The sequence below is a fragment of the Rhinichthys klamathensis genome, unplaced genomic scaffold, assembly GCF_029890125.1.
Source record: "Rhinichthys klamathensis goyatoka isolate OS25496 unplaced genomic scaffold, OSU_Roscu_1.1 h1tg000035l_1, whole genome shotgun sequence".
In the NCBI taxonomy this organism is placed as follows: Eukaryota; Metazoa; Chordata; class Actinopteri; order Cypriniformes; family Leuciscidae; genus Rhinichthys; species Rhinichthys klamathensis.
In genome coordinates, this window is record NW_026606583.1 from 3,699,917 (window position 1) to 3,714,113 (window position 14,197).

Genomic DNA, 14,197 nt, shown 5'->3' on the forward strand with positions numbered 1-14,197 from the left:
TCCGCTAGAATCAGCCAGTCGTCGATGTAGTTCAGAATACGTATGCCCTGAAGCCTGAGAGGGGCTAGAGCTGCATCCACGCATTTCGTGAACGTGCGGGGTGATAAAGCTAGACCGAAAGGAAGAACCCGATATTGGTATTCTTTGCCCCCGAAAGAAAACCTTAGGAACTTCCTGTGCTGAGGGAGGATGGAGACATGGAAGTAAGCGTCCTTCAGATCTATCGTGACAAACCAGTCCTCGGATCTGATTTGAGTCACGATCTGCTTGAGTGTCAGCATCTTGAACTTGAGTTTCTGTACTGAACGATTTAACAGACGAAGATCTAAAATGGGACGCAACCCTCCATCCTTTTTTGGAACAATGAAATAACGGCTGTAAAAACCCGACTCTCTGTCGGGTGAGTACACCTGTTCTATAGCTTCCTTTGCTAACAGGGCCTTTACCTCTTGCTCCATTACCAGAGCCTGCTCGGGATGCACCACTGTGGGCAGCACCCCGTTGTAACGAGGAGGACGAGAACCAAACTGGATTCTGTATCCTTTCTCTACAATCTGCAGGACCCAACGAGAAATATTCGGCAGAAGCTTCCACGCTGCCAGAAAATTTACTAAGGGAACCAGCCTCTCGAGGCTGGTCTCTGGTGTTATCGAGACGGCTAATTCCGGAGCCTGAAACATAATGGCAGGAACTACCTGAACTGGCCGCTCTAAGGCCCCCCTCAGAGGGCGCGAAACCGATGTTGTGCCGCAGCATAGCATCAGCGACTCGCTGGAGACCGCTGCGCCCTGAAGCACCGAGGGTGGCAGGGTTGGCAGAACGGTCTCGTGAGGACCCCGAAATGGAACGGGCACCGTATAATGAGGTGTACACCGCTCCACTTCGGTCGGGGCTGTCCTCACAGGCCTGATGCATGAACATCAGGACCTTTTTTTTTTTTTTTGAACCGAAGTCTTCTTCGCCTGAAGAACGGTCCTCAGATCCGGCTTCGACTTAGAAGACTTCGGTTGAGAGGGTTGCGTCCGTCTCCAGTCTCTACGTGGAGGTGCACGAGACGCAACACTCTCTTTCTGATGCACACGATATGATGAGCTCGACGGCTGGGGCTGCTCACGCCCAGCAGCCCCAGGGGGCTGGACCCGGCGAGGGATAAACTTTTTTAAAACGTCAGCTTGTTTCTTTGACTCCTGAAATCTCTCGACGACCGCGTGGACTGCGTCGCCGAAGAGACCAGAAGGTTCAAGCGGAGCATCTAATAAAAAAGCTCAAACTTTTTCTTTAATTTCAGACAGATTTAACCATAAATGTCTCTCAGTAGCTACCAAGGCTGCCATAGACCGCCCAATTGCTCTGGCGGTCTCCTTAGTAGCCCTGAGAGAAAGATCGGTAGCCCGACGAAGTTCACGAATATCGTCATGACTGACTCCCTCACTACTATCCAGATCCCCCAGCAGGTCAGCTTGATAAGCCTGGAGCACTGCCATAGTATGCAGACATGCTCCAGCTTGACCTGCTGCCGTATAAGCTTTGCCCACTAACACCGAAGTGGCTTTGAGCGGTCTAGTGGGCAAAGCCGAGGCTTTCAGAGACGATGCGGGACCAGGGGAAAGATAACTGGCTAAATTCTCTTCCGCCTGGGGCATCGCCTCATAACCATACTCTTTCAGCCCTCTTATTGACGTGATGAGTAAGGTTTATTCCACGATTTAGATATTTCATTGTGCAAATCGGGAAAAAATGGAAGCCCTCGTGGTGGAGATAATGTGGTGGAAGATAAAAAGCGCTCATCTAATTTGCTTTTAGGACGAGCGCCCTTCTTCTCAGATGGCCATTCAATATTTAATTTCTCTACAGCCCGCGACATAACATCCACCAGCTCATCATATGCTGGGGAAATAAATTGTGAATCTCTTTCCCCCATGTGTGTGCTTTCACTCTCCAAACTCATCGCATCAACCTCCTCGGAGGAAGAGCAATGAAGTAATGGAGGGCTCTCTCCCCGGGCGGAAGAAACCGCAGAGCGTGCTTCCGACACCGGGGGGAGAGCGCTGGATCTCTCGGGTAAGGAAGGAGAAAGAGCCCTCGGACCCGTCTCCAACCCCTCCGAAAGTTCCTTTTGCGATCCCCAGGAATGCAATCTCCGCGCTGCCTCAGCAGACGCGGGTCCTGATCCCTGCGGATCGCGAGCCTGCCCACTCTCTTTATCAAAGAGTGACAGGCGAGAGCGGAGCATGCGAAGCGGTAACATCTCACAATGCTGGCACTCAGCTCCCTCGAAGGCTGAGACCGCATGCTCCACTCCCAAACAAACGACACAAAGCTCGTGTGTGTCCCCACCCGTTAAATAACGCGGGCAGGGAGAAGCACACTGTTTGTACACTTGTTTAGTTTCCATCCTTTCCCGCTACAGACAACAGTAAATAGACAGAGACAAAATGACACAGATCGCTTGCTGAGACACAGAAGCTAATGCCGCGTTTAACCGGATGAGCCTTTATCCCTTCCTGGTCATGACGTCACCCGCCCGTGACGCTCATTCTTTCCATTGGACTAGTTGACATTGATGCTCAGACGCATGCACGCTGGGGGCGTTCCCAAAGCGTCAAGTGACGCATCGAGAGTTCCCTCGAAAGGGAACAATGGGATTTTTTTTTTCAATCACCAATAAATTTTGGGGTTTCAGGATTTTTTCAATCAAAATTTGTATAAAGATTATTCTCAACTATGTTATAAAAGAAATAATGGAATGAATTGATACACCATTTTACTTTTTGCAATATGTGGGTAAAATGGCCATAAATGAATATTCCCATTCAATGCAATGTATCTATTCACTGTATCTAATTTGCACATTAATGTGTTCTTGGAGCAACATTGTGGAGTGTAATAATTGGGAGTAATAATTGGCAACATTTTAATAATAATATCTTATATTTCATAGGAATATTGATGTATAATTTATTTCCATATTCACTTGTTGTGTCTCCCAGAATGCCTGATAAACATGATTTAAGTCCTGATGTCCTCTACAGTGGATACGTTTGAAATCAATGCCCTGTTCTGTAACAGAAAGTTTTTTTTTATTTGAAACCCCTTAACATTTTCCTGAGATGTTGTTTTATGAAATACAATTTGAAAAAGTAGTCCAATTTAAATTATAATTACAATATATTATCATATTTCCATAAGAATGCTATATTTGATCACTAAATTAATGTCAGACATTTTTAAAGACCAAGGAGAAGTTGTTTTCATGGTGAAACCTCCAAACATTTGGTATCTCTGAAAAGTCCTGAATGTGCTCTTTACAGGACACCTACGAGCTAGATGTACGTCGATGTTGCCTTGTTCAGTAAAGATTCAAAAGTTGACAACCGTCTCCTCATGTTATTCAAGTATACTACACTGGCGACGAGCGGATTCGGACCGACTGTGTGGAGATAAGTTCATATGGTGCGACTTTTCAAGTGAGTGAAATAATTTGCCATCTGGAAGCGAACATGACTACACTCGGCCGTATTGAAGAGTTTGACGCACCCTGATCCCCATGATGGTGATATACAGACATGAGCTGAATGCTGAAAAATGCCCTGGCACAGTCAGAGAGTTTAAACCTAAGGACTTGGTGTACATGAGAAGCTACACCAGAGATTCTAAGTGGATGCCTGGAATCATTGTAGATGTCACAGGTCCCCTGTCATACAAGGTCAGAGCGCGTGATGGGCAAATGCACAGACGACATGTTGATCAGCTGCTGGACAGGACGGCACCCTTGTCCGACCAATTAAGGCCTGAGCCAGATGGCTATACTGTCCATCCGCCTGAGTCCCCAGGCGCTGAAATGCTTGAGTTACCGCCGCCTGCGTTAGATGTGGGAAACCCTGCTGTTGACCTTACTGGAGCTGGAGTTGAGGGCATGTCTGATTCCCCTCATTCTCGGAGGTACCCTGTAAGAGAGCATGGCCCTCCAAGAAGATTTTCAGACTTTGTGGACTGGGGAAAAGGGGTGTAATGTATTGACTGACTATTGAAATAGTGAGGTTCCTTTAAGAGGCTAAGAGCCTGGGGAGGGCGTGGCTGTTGGGGGGATATATGTGTTTTTGGCCAGTATGTTCACTGGTGTTGACTCGAGCTAGATGTACGTCGATGTTGCCTTGTTCAGTAAAGATTCAAAAGTTGACAACCGTCTCCTCATGTTATTCAAGTATACTACACTGGCGACGAGCGGATTCAGACCGACTGTGTGGAGATAAGTTCATATGGTGCGACTTTTCAAGTGAGTGAAATAATTTGCCATCTGGAAGCGAACATGACTACACTCGGCCGTATTGAAGAGTTTGACGAATGCTCGAGTAACTCTTTTGAAGAATACACAGAACGACTGGAATGTTTTTTTCATGCAAATGATATTGAGGATGATGCAAAAAAACGCTCCGTGCTGCTCAGTGTGTGTGGTGCAAAAACGTATTCCACGTTACGTTCGGTGCTTGCCCCAACGCAACCCTCTACTGTGTCTTATGCAAACATTGTCGCTGCCTTAAACCTTAAAAGCACTGTGCTTTTGGGGATCAGTTAGAAGCAATGCTGCGTGATAGAATCGTGTGCGGGGTTATGGATGAGGCGCTTCAGCGACGCCTTCTGGCTGAACCTACACTAACATTTAAAGAGGCAGAAGACAAGGCACTAGCTGCTGAAACAGCATTGTTAAATGCTCGCCTACTTCGTCAGCATCAAAACGAATCACGGCTGGAGGATGATGTTCATTATGCAGCCCATGCACATGCATCAGTACATAAGACAGCAGTTTCAAATGAAAATCCTAAACGTGACAAGCCATGCTTCAGATGTGGTGGTCAGCACAGCCCACAAAGCTGTAGGTTTTCCACTGCTGTGTGCCATTACTGTAAAAAAAGAGGACACATATCTCGTGTATGTTTAACAAAGACTAAACATGGTACTGACAAGGATGCAACCAGCTCAGAAGAACGTTACACAAACGTTATAACACGCAAAGAAAATAATGAATACTCTGTTTACAGCACCACTACTAAAGCAGAAAGAGGGGGGCAGAGGCCATATCTGGCCACTGTTATACTGAACAAACAAGCACACACAATGGAAGTGGATTCAGGAGCAGCCTATTCCTTGATTAGTGAGCATACCTATCACTCATTGTGGCCTTTCCAACCCCCTGAAATACATGCAAACAATGGAATACTTAAGCAGTGGTCACAGGCAGCCTTGGAAGTGAAGGGAAAAATATTTGTGGAGGTAACGTACAAAGGAACACGAAACACACTGCCTTGGTTCGTCATCCAGGGCCAGGGCACTAGTCTGTTGGGACGGGACTGGTTTGATGCCCTGGGAATATCAGTGGAAGGAGTACACAGTGTACAGCTGCAGTCTGTAGAGAAAATACTGGCTGAATATTCAGAGGTTTTTCAGGACATTGGGGTTTGCCGGACCCCAATGTCTAGCCCTAGTGGCTGTAGCAAAAAAAGATGGGGGTCTGAGGATTTGCGGTGATTACCGCTGTACTGTGAATACAGCTGTTAAGCCTGACGTGTACCCTATACCCACAGCATCTGAGCTGTTCTCGAAGCTAGCTGGAGGAGTAGTTTTCACTAAACTTGATTTGAAACAAGTTTATCAGCAGCTTCCAGTGGATGATGACGCAGCCGACTTACTGACTATTAGCACTCACCGTGGGCTTTTCCAGGCCCGACAGTTGCAATTTGGGGTGTCAACGGCCGTTTCAATATTTCAAAGATTTATGGACAATTTGCTCGCAGCAATTCCAGGAGTCCAGCCATACCTGGATGACATCCTGATTTCGGGCAAAACCATGGAAGAACACAACGCACGGCTACAAGCCGTACTGAAGTGCCTCGCTGAAGCTGGGCTGTGACTAAAAAAAGAGAAAAGCATGTTTGCTGCTACTCAAGTGGAGTTCTTGGGGTTTAGAGTGGATAAAGATGGCATCAAGCCAACCCGTGAGAAAGTGGAAGCTATCCAAAATGCTCCGCCCCCACAGAACAAAACAGAACTTCAGGCATTCTTGGGGCTGCTTAACTTTTACAGCTGTTTTCTTCCCAATAAGGCCACCGTCTTGGAACCCTTGCACCGCCTTCTAGACCAGTCTGCTACGTGGCAGTGGGGAGCGAAGCACAAGATGGCATATGCTCAGGCAAAAGAGTTGCTGCAAACGGATAAAGTGCTGGTGCACTATGATGAAAATAAACCATTGGCAGTGGTTTGCGACGCCTCACCCTATGGGCTTGGTGCTTTATTATTCCACATGGGATGTGACGGCCAGGAGAGACCCATTTGCTTTGCTTCCAGAACAATGACCACCACTGAGCGGAATTATGCCCAAATTGATAAGGAAGCATTGGCAGTTGTTTTTGCAGTCAGAAAGTTCCACCAGTATGTCGCAGGCCGCCATTTTGTGATTTTTACAGACCATAAACCCCTGCTGGGACTCCTGCACCATTCCAAGCCAATGCCTGCCATCCTTTCACCACGGATGCTGCGTTGGAGTTTGATCATCGGAGCTTACGACTATGAGCTGTGCTACCGACCGGGCAAACAAATGGTCAATGCTGACGCCCTGAGTCGCTTACCCTTGCCAGCATCTGATGCTGTTACACCACCACCATTGGAAGTGTTGCTACTTGAAATGGTGCCAGAAGCACCCATGCATGCTGAGCGAATTGCTAACCTTACACTCAAGGATTCTGTCATGGCACGAGTAATGCGCTGGGTGCTGCATGGGTGGCCGGCTGATGTAATGGATAGCCGGTTCAAACCATTCCTTTTGCGCCGTCATGAACTCTCTGCACATAAGAACTGTTTGCTATGGGGAAGCCGTGTGGTTGTTCCTTACTTGGCGAGGAAAGAAATACTGGCTATGTTGCATGATGCGCACCCGGGGATTGTACGCATAAAGGGACTCGCAAGGAGTTATGTGTGGTGGCCGGGCATGGACCGAGACATTGAGGAGACTGTTAAAGCATGTGAAACCTGTCAAATGTCACGTCATGCACCTCCTAAGGCAAAAGTTCACCCTTGGGAGTGGACGACAAAAAGATGGTCCCGGCTGCATATTGACTTTGCAGGCCCTTTTCAGGGCAAAATATTCCTCGTAGTGGTTGATGCACATAGCAAGTGGCTGGAGGTGTCTCTGATGAGTTCCATGTCATCATTGTCAGACAATGGTGCTTCGTTCACCTCTGCAGAATTCCAAGAGTTTGCCGAGCGCAACGGCATTCGACATGTCACTACAGCACCCTATCACCCAAGCTCAAATGGTAAAGCTGAACGCATGGTGCAGACAACCAAGGAGGCCCTGTCTCACATAACCAAGGGCGAGTGGCAGACCAGACTCGCTCGTTTCTTGTTGTCACAGCACGTCACACCCAATTCATCAACTGGGAAAAGTCCTGCTGAGTTGCTCATGAATCGGCGACTCACCACTGCCCTGGATCGTCTGCACCCTGATCATGATGGTGATATGCTTCACAGACATGAGCTGAATGCTGAAAAATGCCCTGGCACAGTCAGAGAGTTTAAACCTAAGGACTTGGTGTACATGAGAAGCTACACCAGAGATTCTAAGTGGATGCCTGGAATCATTGTAGATGTCACAGGTCCCCTGTCATACAAGGTCAGAGCGCGTGATGGGCAAATGCACAGACGACATGTTGATCAGCTGCTGGACAGGACGGCACCCTTGTCCGACCAATTAAGGCCTGAGCCAGATGGCTATACTGTCCATCCGCCTGAGTCCCCAGGCGCTGAAATGCTTGAGTTACCGCCGCCTGCGTTAGATGTGGGAAACCCTGCTGTTGACCTTACTGGAGCTGGAGTTGAGGGCATGTCTGATTCCCCTCATTCTCGGAGGTACCCTGTAAGAGAGCATCGCCCTCCAAGAAGATTTTCAGACTTTGTGGACTGGGGAAAAGGGGTGTAATGTATTGACTGACTATTGAAATAGTGAGGTTCCTTTAAGAGGCTAAGAGCCTGGGGAGGGCGTGGCTGTTGGGGGGATATATGTGTTTTTGGCCAGTATGTTCACTGGTGTTGACTCGAGCTAGATGTACGTCGATGTTGCCTTGTTCAGTAAAGATTCAAAAGTTGACAACCGTCTCCTCATGTTATTCAAGTATACTACAGTGTCATGTGACATGTATGATGTCAAGAGAAATTCACTAAAATATAATGTCCACTACAGTGGACAAAAGTCTATTATTGGGTCCCAGGAGGATATGAAAAGTCATCAAATTTTGTGCTGATATTGTGTGTTCAGGTGCAGGAAAATTGTTAAGGAAACCATTGTCACGCTGTGGTGGTGAAGGCACGAGACGATGATTAAGGCGAGACACGGCAGGCAAAAACATTTTTTTTCACTGGTCAATTTTGAGATTTCGGGATATTTGTCTTCAAAAACATGTCTTCTTTCAGACTTGTGGTGAAAAAAAGTCCGAAATACACATTTAGGTCTTTATTTTACTACACTTTGTCTGTTTGCGTCTGTAGATTTCTCATAAATTCATCAAAAGTTGGCGTTGTAAATCATCCGTTGCTCCGCGATCACGATCTGCACCCTGTCATCACACACACCGTTAGAAAGCTCTCTCTCTCTTGTACAATGTTGTCGGATCCAAATATGGTCATTTCCTTTTTATCAGCAACCAATCGTGAAAGTAAAAGGGCGCAAATGCGCAATCTCATTGGCTGATGCTAAATCTTTAAAGCCCGTTTTCTCAAAATGACTTTTCTCTCATACTCAAAGTCCGAAATCTCCACTTCGGTAGCACCTATATACACCAAACTTTCCAGTCTTGTACCTAGTTATATTATGAAGACATTTACAGAGGGATTTGTAAATATATTATTCCTAGCCCGATTTATATAACATTTTATTCCAAAAAACATGGCAAAAATCATTTTTTTAAGGCTATTGACAGTATATTCTGATTTATAGCATAACAAAAGTAGATATCCATAAATCCCTCTGTAATTTTTTTCCCATCTAATATGTGAACACAATGAAAAAAGAATTTTGAACCTGGCTTTATCCAATACTCAGATTTCATTTTTTGAAATATATGCAACTTAGTGCATATTTTATTAGATAATGCCTAATTTGCATATTTAAACATTAAATTACAGAAAACTTGTAATACATTTTTTCTCATCTTAATGTAGGTAATCAACTGGGAAAGTTTCATGGTGATATCTGCTAGTTAAAAAAATTACCCTATTCACCTGTAGTGTCTCGCCTTAAGGTAAACACAAACTTTACTTTTTAAGTTTCAAGCAGGACAGACACAACCACAACTGAAATAAACGAGAACCGACAAATGACTGAACAGAACAGGGAGTATAAATACACAAGGCTGAATGAGGGAACTAAACAGCAGGTGGAAGAAGATTGAACTAATTAGGATAACCAAGAACAGGTGCAGACAGAAAGAACGTAATTGTTACAACCATACGGAAAGATTCCAGTTTCTTAAAGGGATGGTTCAGCAACAAAATGAAAACCATCACCCTCATATCGTTCCAAACATGTTTGAGTTTCTTTCTACTTTAGTGCAGCAAAGAAGATATTTTGAAAAATGTCTGTGTTTTTGTCCATACATTGGAAATAAATGGTCACCAAACATTCACTGGTTACCAACATTCTTCAAAATATATTATTTTGTCCCCACTGTGATCATAGCAAAAAAAATCAAGAAAGAGCTGAGTAGTGATCTGAAAGAAAAGTTGAATTACAGAATTAAACAGATGCCCACAAATTAGGTAATTTCCCAAACAATGAATGAAGTGTGATTGCAACACAGTTTGTGCCTGTTTGTCACAGTATGAGGGGCAGTGAGTGATCTTACTTGAATCTGTGTCTCCATCATTAATCTTATGCTCATTAGAACACATTTTCATTTAGAGGATCTTTAATTAATTAAATTAATTAAATAAATAATATTAACTTTAACTTACTACAAGAAAGCATTTAATAAAAACAATGTTCTCTTAACTATTTATTTAGTTTTGCACTATTGATATTTAATTTAGTTAATTTACATTATTTGACAATGCACCATGTAATGACCCCAATACTTGGTTGTAACTATGTAATACATAAAAATATATATATGAAAAACTGCAAACTCACAACTCTAAACCATTGCTGCTTTCACCATAATGCTGCAAATTCAACAGCTTTTATATAATTGAACTTAAAGTTCCCCATGCCTTTTCAGATATTACTTTTGATTTAGTATGTAATATATGTCACGATCACACACAGGACGACAGAAAATCCAATTGTAGGTAAGTTTAATGGGGCAATCCAAAACGTAGTCAGCCAGGCAGGGGTCAAATCCAAATAATCAAAGCAGTCCAAAACAAGAAACAAAACATGAACAGACAAGAAACCAACCAGAAGTGTGAGGACATCTAACGACGACTCCGTAACAAACACTGACACAGACAGGAAATATATACACACAGATCTAACAATGTGATGGGAAACAGCTGAGTGCAATGAACTGATGAGTGACAGACAGAATGCTGGAAAATGAAGTCAAATGTGAAAGACACTGTGAGAACGAGGACCTCTAGTGACAACCCAGGGAAACACAACCAGACACTGTGACAAAACCCCCCCTCTACGGAGCGGCTACCAGACGCTCCACGACAACAACTACAACACAACACAAGAGTTCAGGAGGGAGGTGGAATGGTGGAGGATCAGGGGGAGGGATGGTGGGCCAGGTCCATGAAGGGAAACAGGAACAGGGGGGGATGGTTTAGCCTGGGACCAGGGCAAAACAGAGAGTCCATCGGGCGGCCAGGGCGAAACAGAGTCCATCGGGCGGCCAGGGCGAAACAGAGAGTCCATCGGGCGGCCAGGGCGAAACAGAGTCCATCGGGCGGCCAGGGCGAAACAGAGAGTCCATCGGGCGGCCAGGGCAAAACAGAGAGTCCATCGGGTGGCCAGGGCGAAGCAGACGACAGTCCTTCGGGTGGCCAGGACGGTGAAGACCCTTCGGGCGGCCAGGGCAGTGAAGACCCCTCGGGCGGCCATGGCAGAGGCTCTGGAACAGACACTGGCACTGGCTCCGGCTCTGGAACAGACGGCACTGGTTCCGGCTCTGGAACAGCAGGCACTGGCTCCGGGACGAGCTCTGGAACAGCAGGCACTGGCTCCGGCTCTGGAAAAGCAGACACTGGCTCCGGCTCTGGAACAGTAGCAGACACCGGCTCAGGAACAGCAGACACCAGCTCAGGAACAGCAGACACCGGCTCAAGAACAGCCACTAAAACAGTAACGGCCACAAGGACAGACACAAACACAGAAACAGACACTAACTCCGACTCAGGAACAGACACTGGCTCTGACCCTGGAACAGGCACTGGCTCCGACTCCGGCTCAGGAACCGACACTGGCTCCGGCTCTGGAACAGGCACTGGCTCTGGAACAGGCACTGGCTCCGGCTCCAGCTCTGGAACAGACGATACTGGCTCCGGCTCTGGAACAGACACTGGCACAGACTCTGGAATAGCGAACACAGGCATGTCCAGGATCCGAGCCAAACGCTCCAAATAGTCGCTCAGTATACCACCGGCTGTGAGAATGGGTATCTCCTGATCCATCTCTGACTGGGCAGACGGAACGTGAACAGTCTCTGGCTGGGCAGACGGGACGTGAACAGTCTCTGGCTGGGCAGACGGGACGTGAACAGTCTCTGGCTGGGCAGACGGCTGGGCTGTGTCTCCTCCTCCTCCGGACCACCGGACTCGGGACCACCGGAACAATCTCACGACTACCTCCTCCACTGCGACCTCCACGGGTCCCGCGAAACTTGACCAACCGGGTCCCCTTAAAAAACTCCCTTCTCTCCCACTCGGTGGCTGGGGAAGGGATATTGTAAAACATACCGCTGGATTCTTTTGTGACGGAGTCGTTCTGTCACAGTCACACACAGGACGACAGAAAATCCAATCGCAGGTAAGTTTAATGGGGCAATCCAAAACGTAGTCAGCCAGGCAGGGGTCAAATCCAAATAATCAAAGCAGTCCAAAACAAGTAACAAAACATGAACAGACAAGAAACCAACCAGAAGTGTGAGGACATCTAATGACGACTCCATAACAAACACTGACACAGACAGGGAATATATACACACAGATCTAACAATGTGATGGGAAACAGCTGAGTGCAATGAACTGATGAGTGAGAGACAGAATGCTGGGAAATGAAGTCAAATGTGAAAGACACCGTGAGAACGAGGACCTCTAGTGACAACCCAGGGAAACACAACCAGACACTGTGACAATATAGCTGTTTTTGAATGTTAAAGGTCTGCAAAGTTTCAAAGATTATTAAGATAGGTGACCATCTGAGCCATTCAGTTTGATCCTAATTGGACACTGTAATATTACATGGACATTGCATTACAACTGAGGGGTCCCTCGTGGAGGAGGAATGCGACATTCACGCTGTACCAGCCATGCCAGAGTCCCCAGTCGTCATGGCTACCACACCAAGGTCTCCAGTCGTCATGGCCGCCACGCCTGAGTCTTCAGCCAAGATGGCCGCCACTCCAGAACCCCCAGCCAACACGGCCACATCGCCAGAGCTTCCAGCTGTCATGGATGCCACGTCAGTGTTTCCGGTTGTCATTAACGTTGCACATGAAGCCATTAAGGCAACGCCTAGGTATTTGAGACTGGCTTAAAGTCTAGAAGACACACCGCTGATGTCGGTGCAAGAAGCTGGTATCTCTACAGTGGCATCAAGTCTAGGGGTCTCAGAGGTGGTCCCAATAACAATTGCACTCCCCGTTATTTTGTTATTAAAAGCGTGCGTGCAAGTGGATTCTCTCTCTGCCTCAATTCTCAGCAAACGTTACAACAGCATCCGCACTAGCCAGTGGCGTAAGTCAGAGCAACTGTTCGTCTGTTATGGGGCCATAACAAGGGGGCGGCCACCACTAAGCAGACCATGTCACATTGGGTCAGGAATGCTATTGCTCTTGCCTATGAGGCGTGTGGTCAAGTTTCGCCAACGGGTCTAAGGGCTCACTCCACCAGGGGGGTCGCCTCTTCAAGTGCTCTGGTAAGGGGTGCCCCCTTACAACTTGTTTGTGATGCGGCAGGCTGGTCCTCTCCCCACACATTCATAAGATATTATAGTTTGGATGTTCATGCCACTCCAGGCTCTCACGTCCTTGACTCGACATCACAAGCTAATGTCTAGGGTCTTCTTGCGTTCTTGTGAGCACACCTACACAACCGTAAGGGGTCCAGACACTTTCAAGCACGGCGGCGTGGGTATTCACGTTCCCAATGCGCTAAGCAGCGCAGCATCGATTGTAGCTTTTGAAAGGGAACGATCCGGGTTACTTGACTGAAACCTTGTTCCCTGAAAAAGCGTTACGAGATGCTGTGCTGCATTGCCGTGCTGAAGATGTCCGGGGACTGCTCTTCAGACAAAATATCCTGACGATGCACCTGTGGCTCATCTATTTATAGCCTCACTTCACGGGTGTGCGTCGATGACGTCATCGATCGAGGCTATATTACCTCCGTGTCAATTCTATTGACGTGCTACACACAATGTTCACAGCTGGTCACGATTAAAGAAGTTCCCAATGCGCTAAGCAGCGCAGCATCTCGTTCTGCTTTTTCAGGGAACAGGGTTACTGTCAAGTAACCCGGATCGTTCCTCATATTGTAATGCTTTCCTTCAAGCCATGTCAAAATGAGATGAATGCACAGTCATAATTATTCGAGGGAAATTGTATTTTTCTTCGAGCCCTGGTTTTCAGGGTCAAATGAATGTGAGAGCTAATTATGAATTGCGAACTTAGTTTTTACACATTTTGTGCACTGTTGATAAAGAATAGCAAAAAATATATATAAAAATAAAATAATAATAATTAAAAGCAATTGAGAATTTGTTCAGAGACAACTTAAATGTTGTAAGGAATTTAGCTCTGGGAAATATTAATAATCAATAATAACTTGTTATGATTAATTATGAATATTTGGGTCAGTTAATTGAATTATCTTGACATAGCTAAATTAATATTACAATCAATTAATCAGTTCGTCCAACGAACTCTTTTGATTATTAATTTATTCTAAGAAAAGGGTATCTTCCACCGCCACCGAAGAATAATTATTT

General features: G+C 46.1%; 1 pseudogene; it reads left to right on the forward strand.

The window, feature by feature from the left end:
* The first annotated feature begins 3,550 nt into the window (after positions 1 to 3,550).
* Positions 3,551 to 7,972, forward strand: LOC130080419 (uncharacterized protein K02A2.6-like; annotated as a pseudogene).
* The last annotated feature ends 6,225 nt before the right edge of the window (positions 7,973 to 14,197 follow it).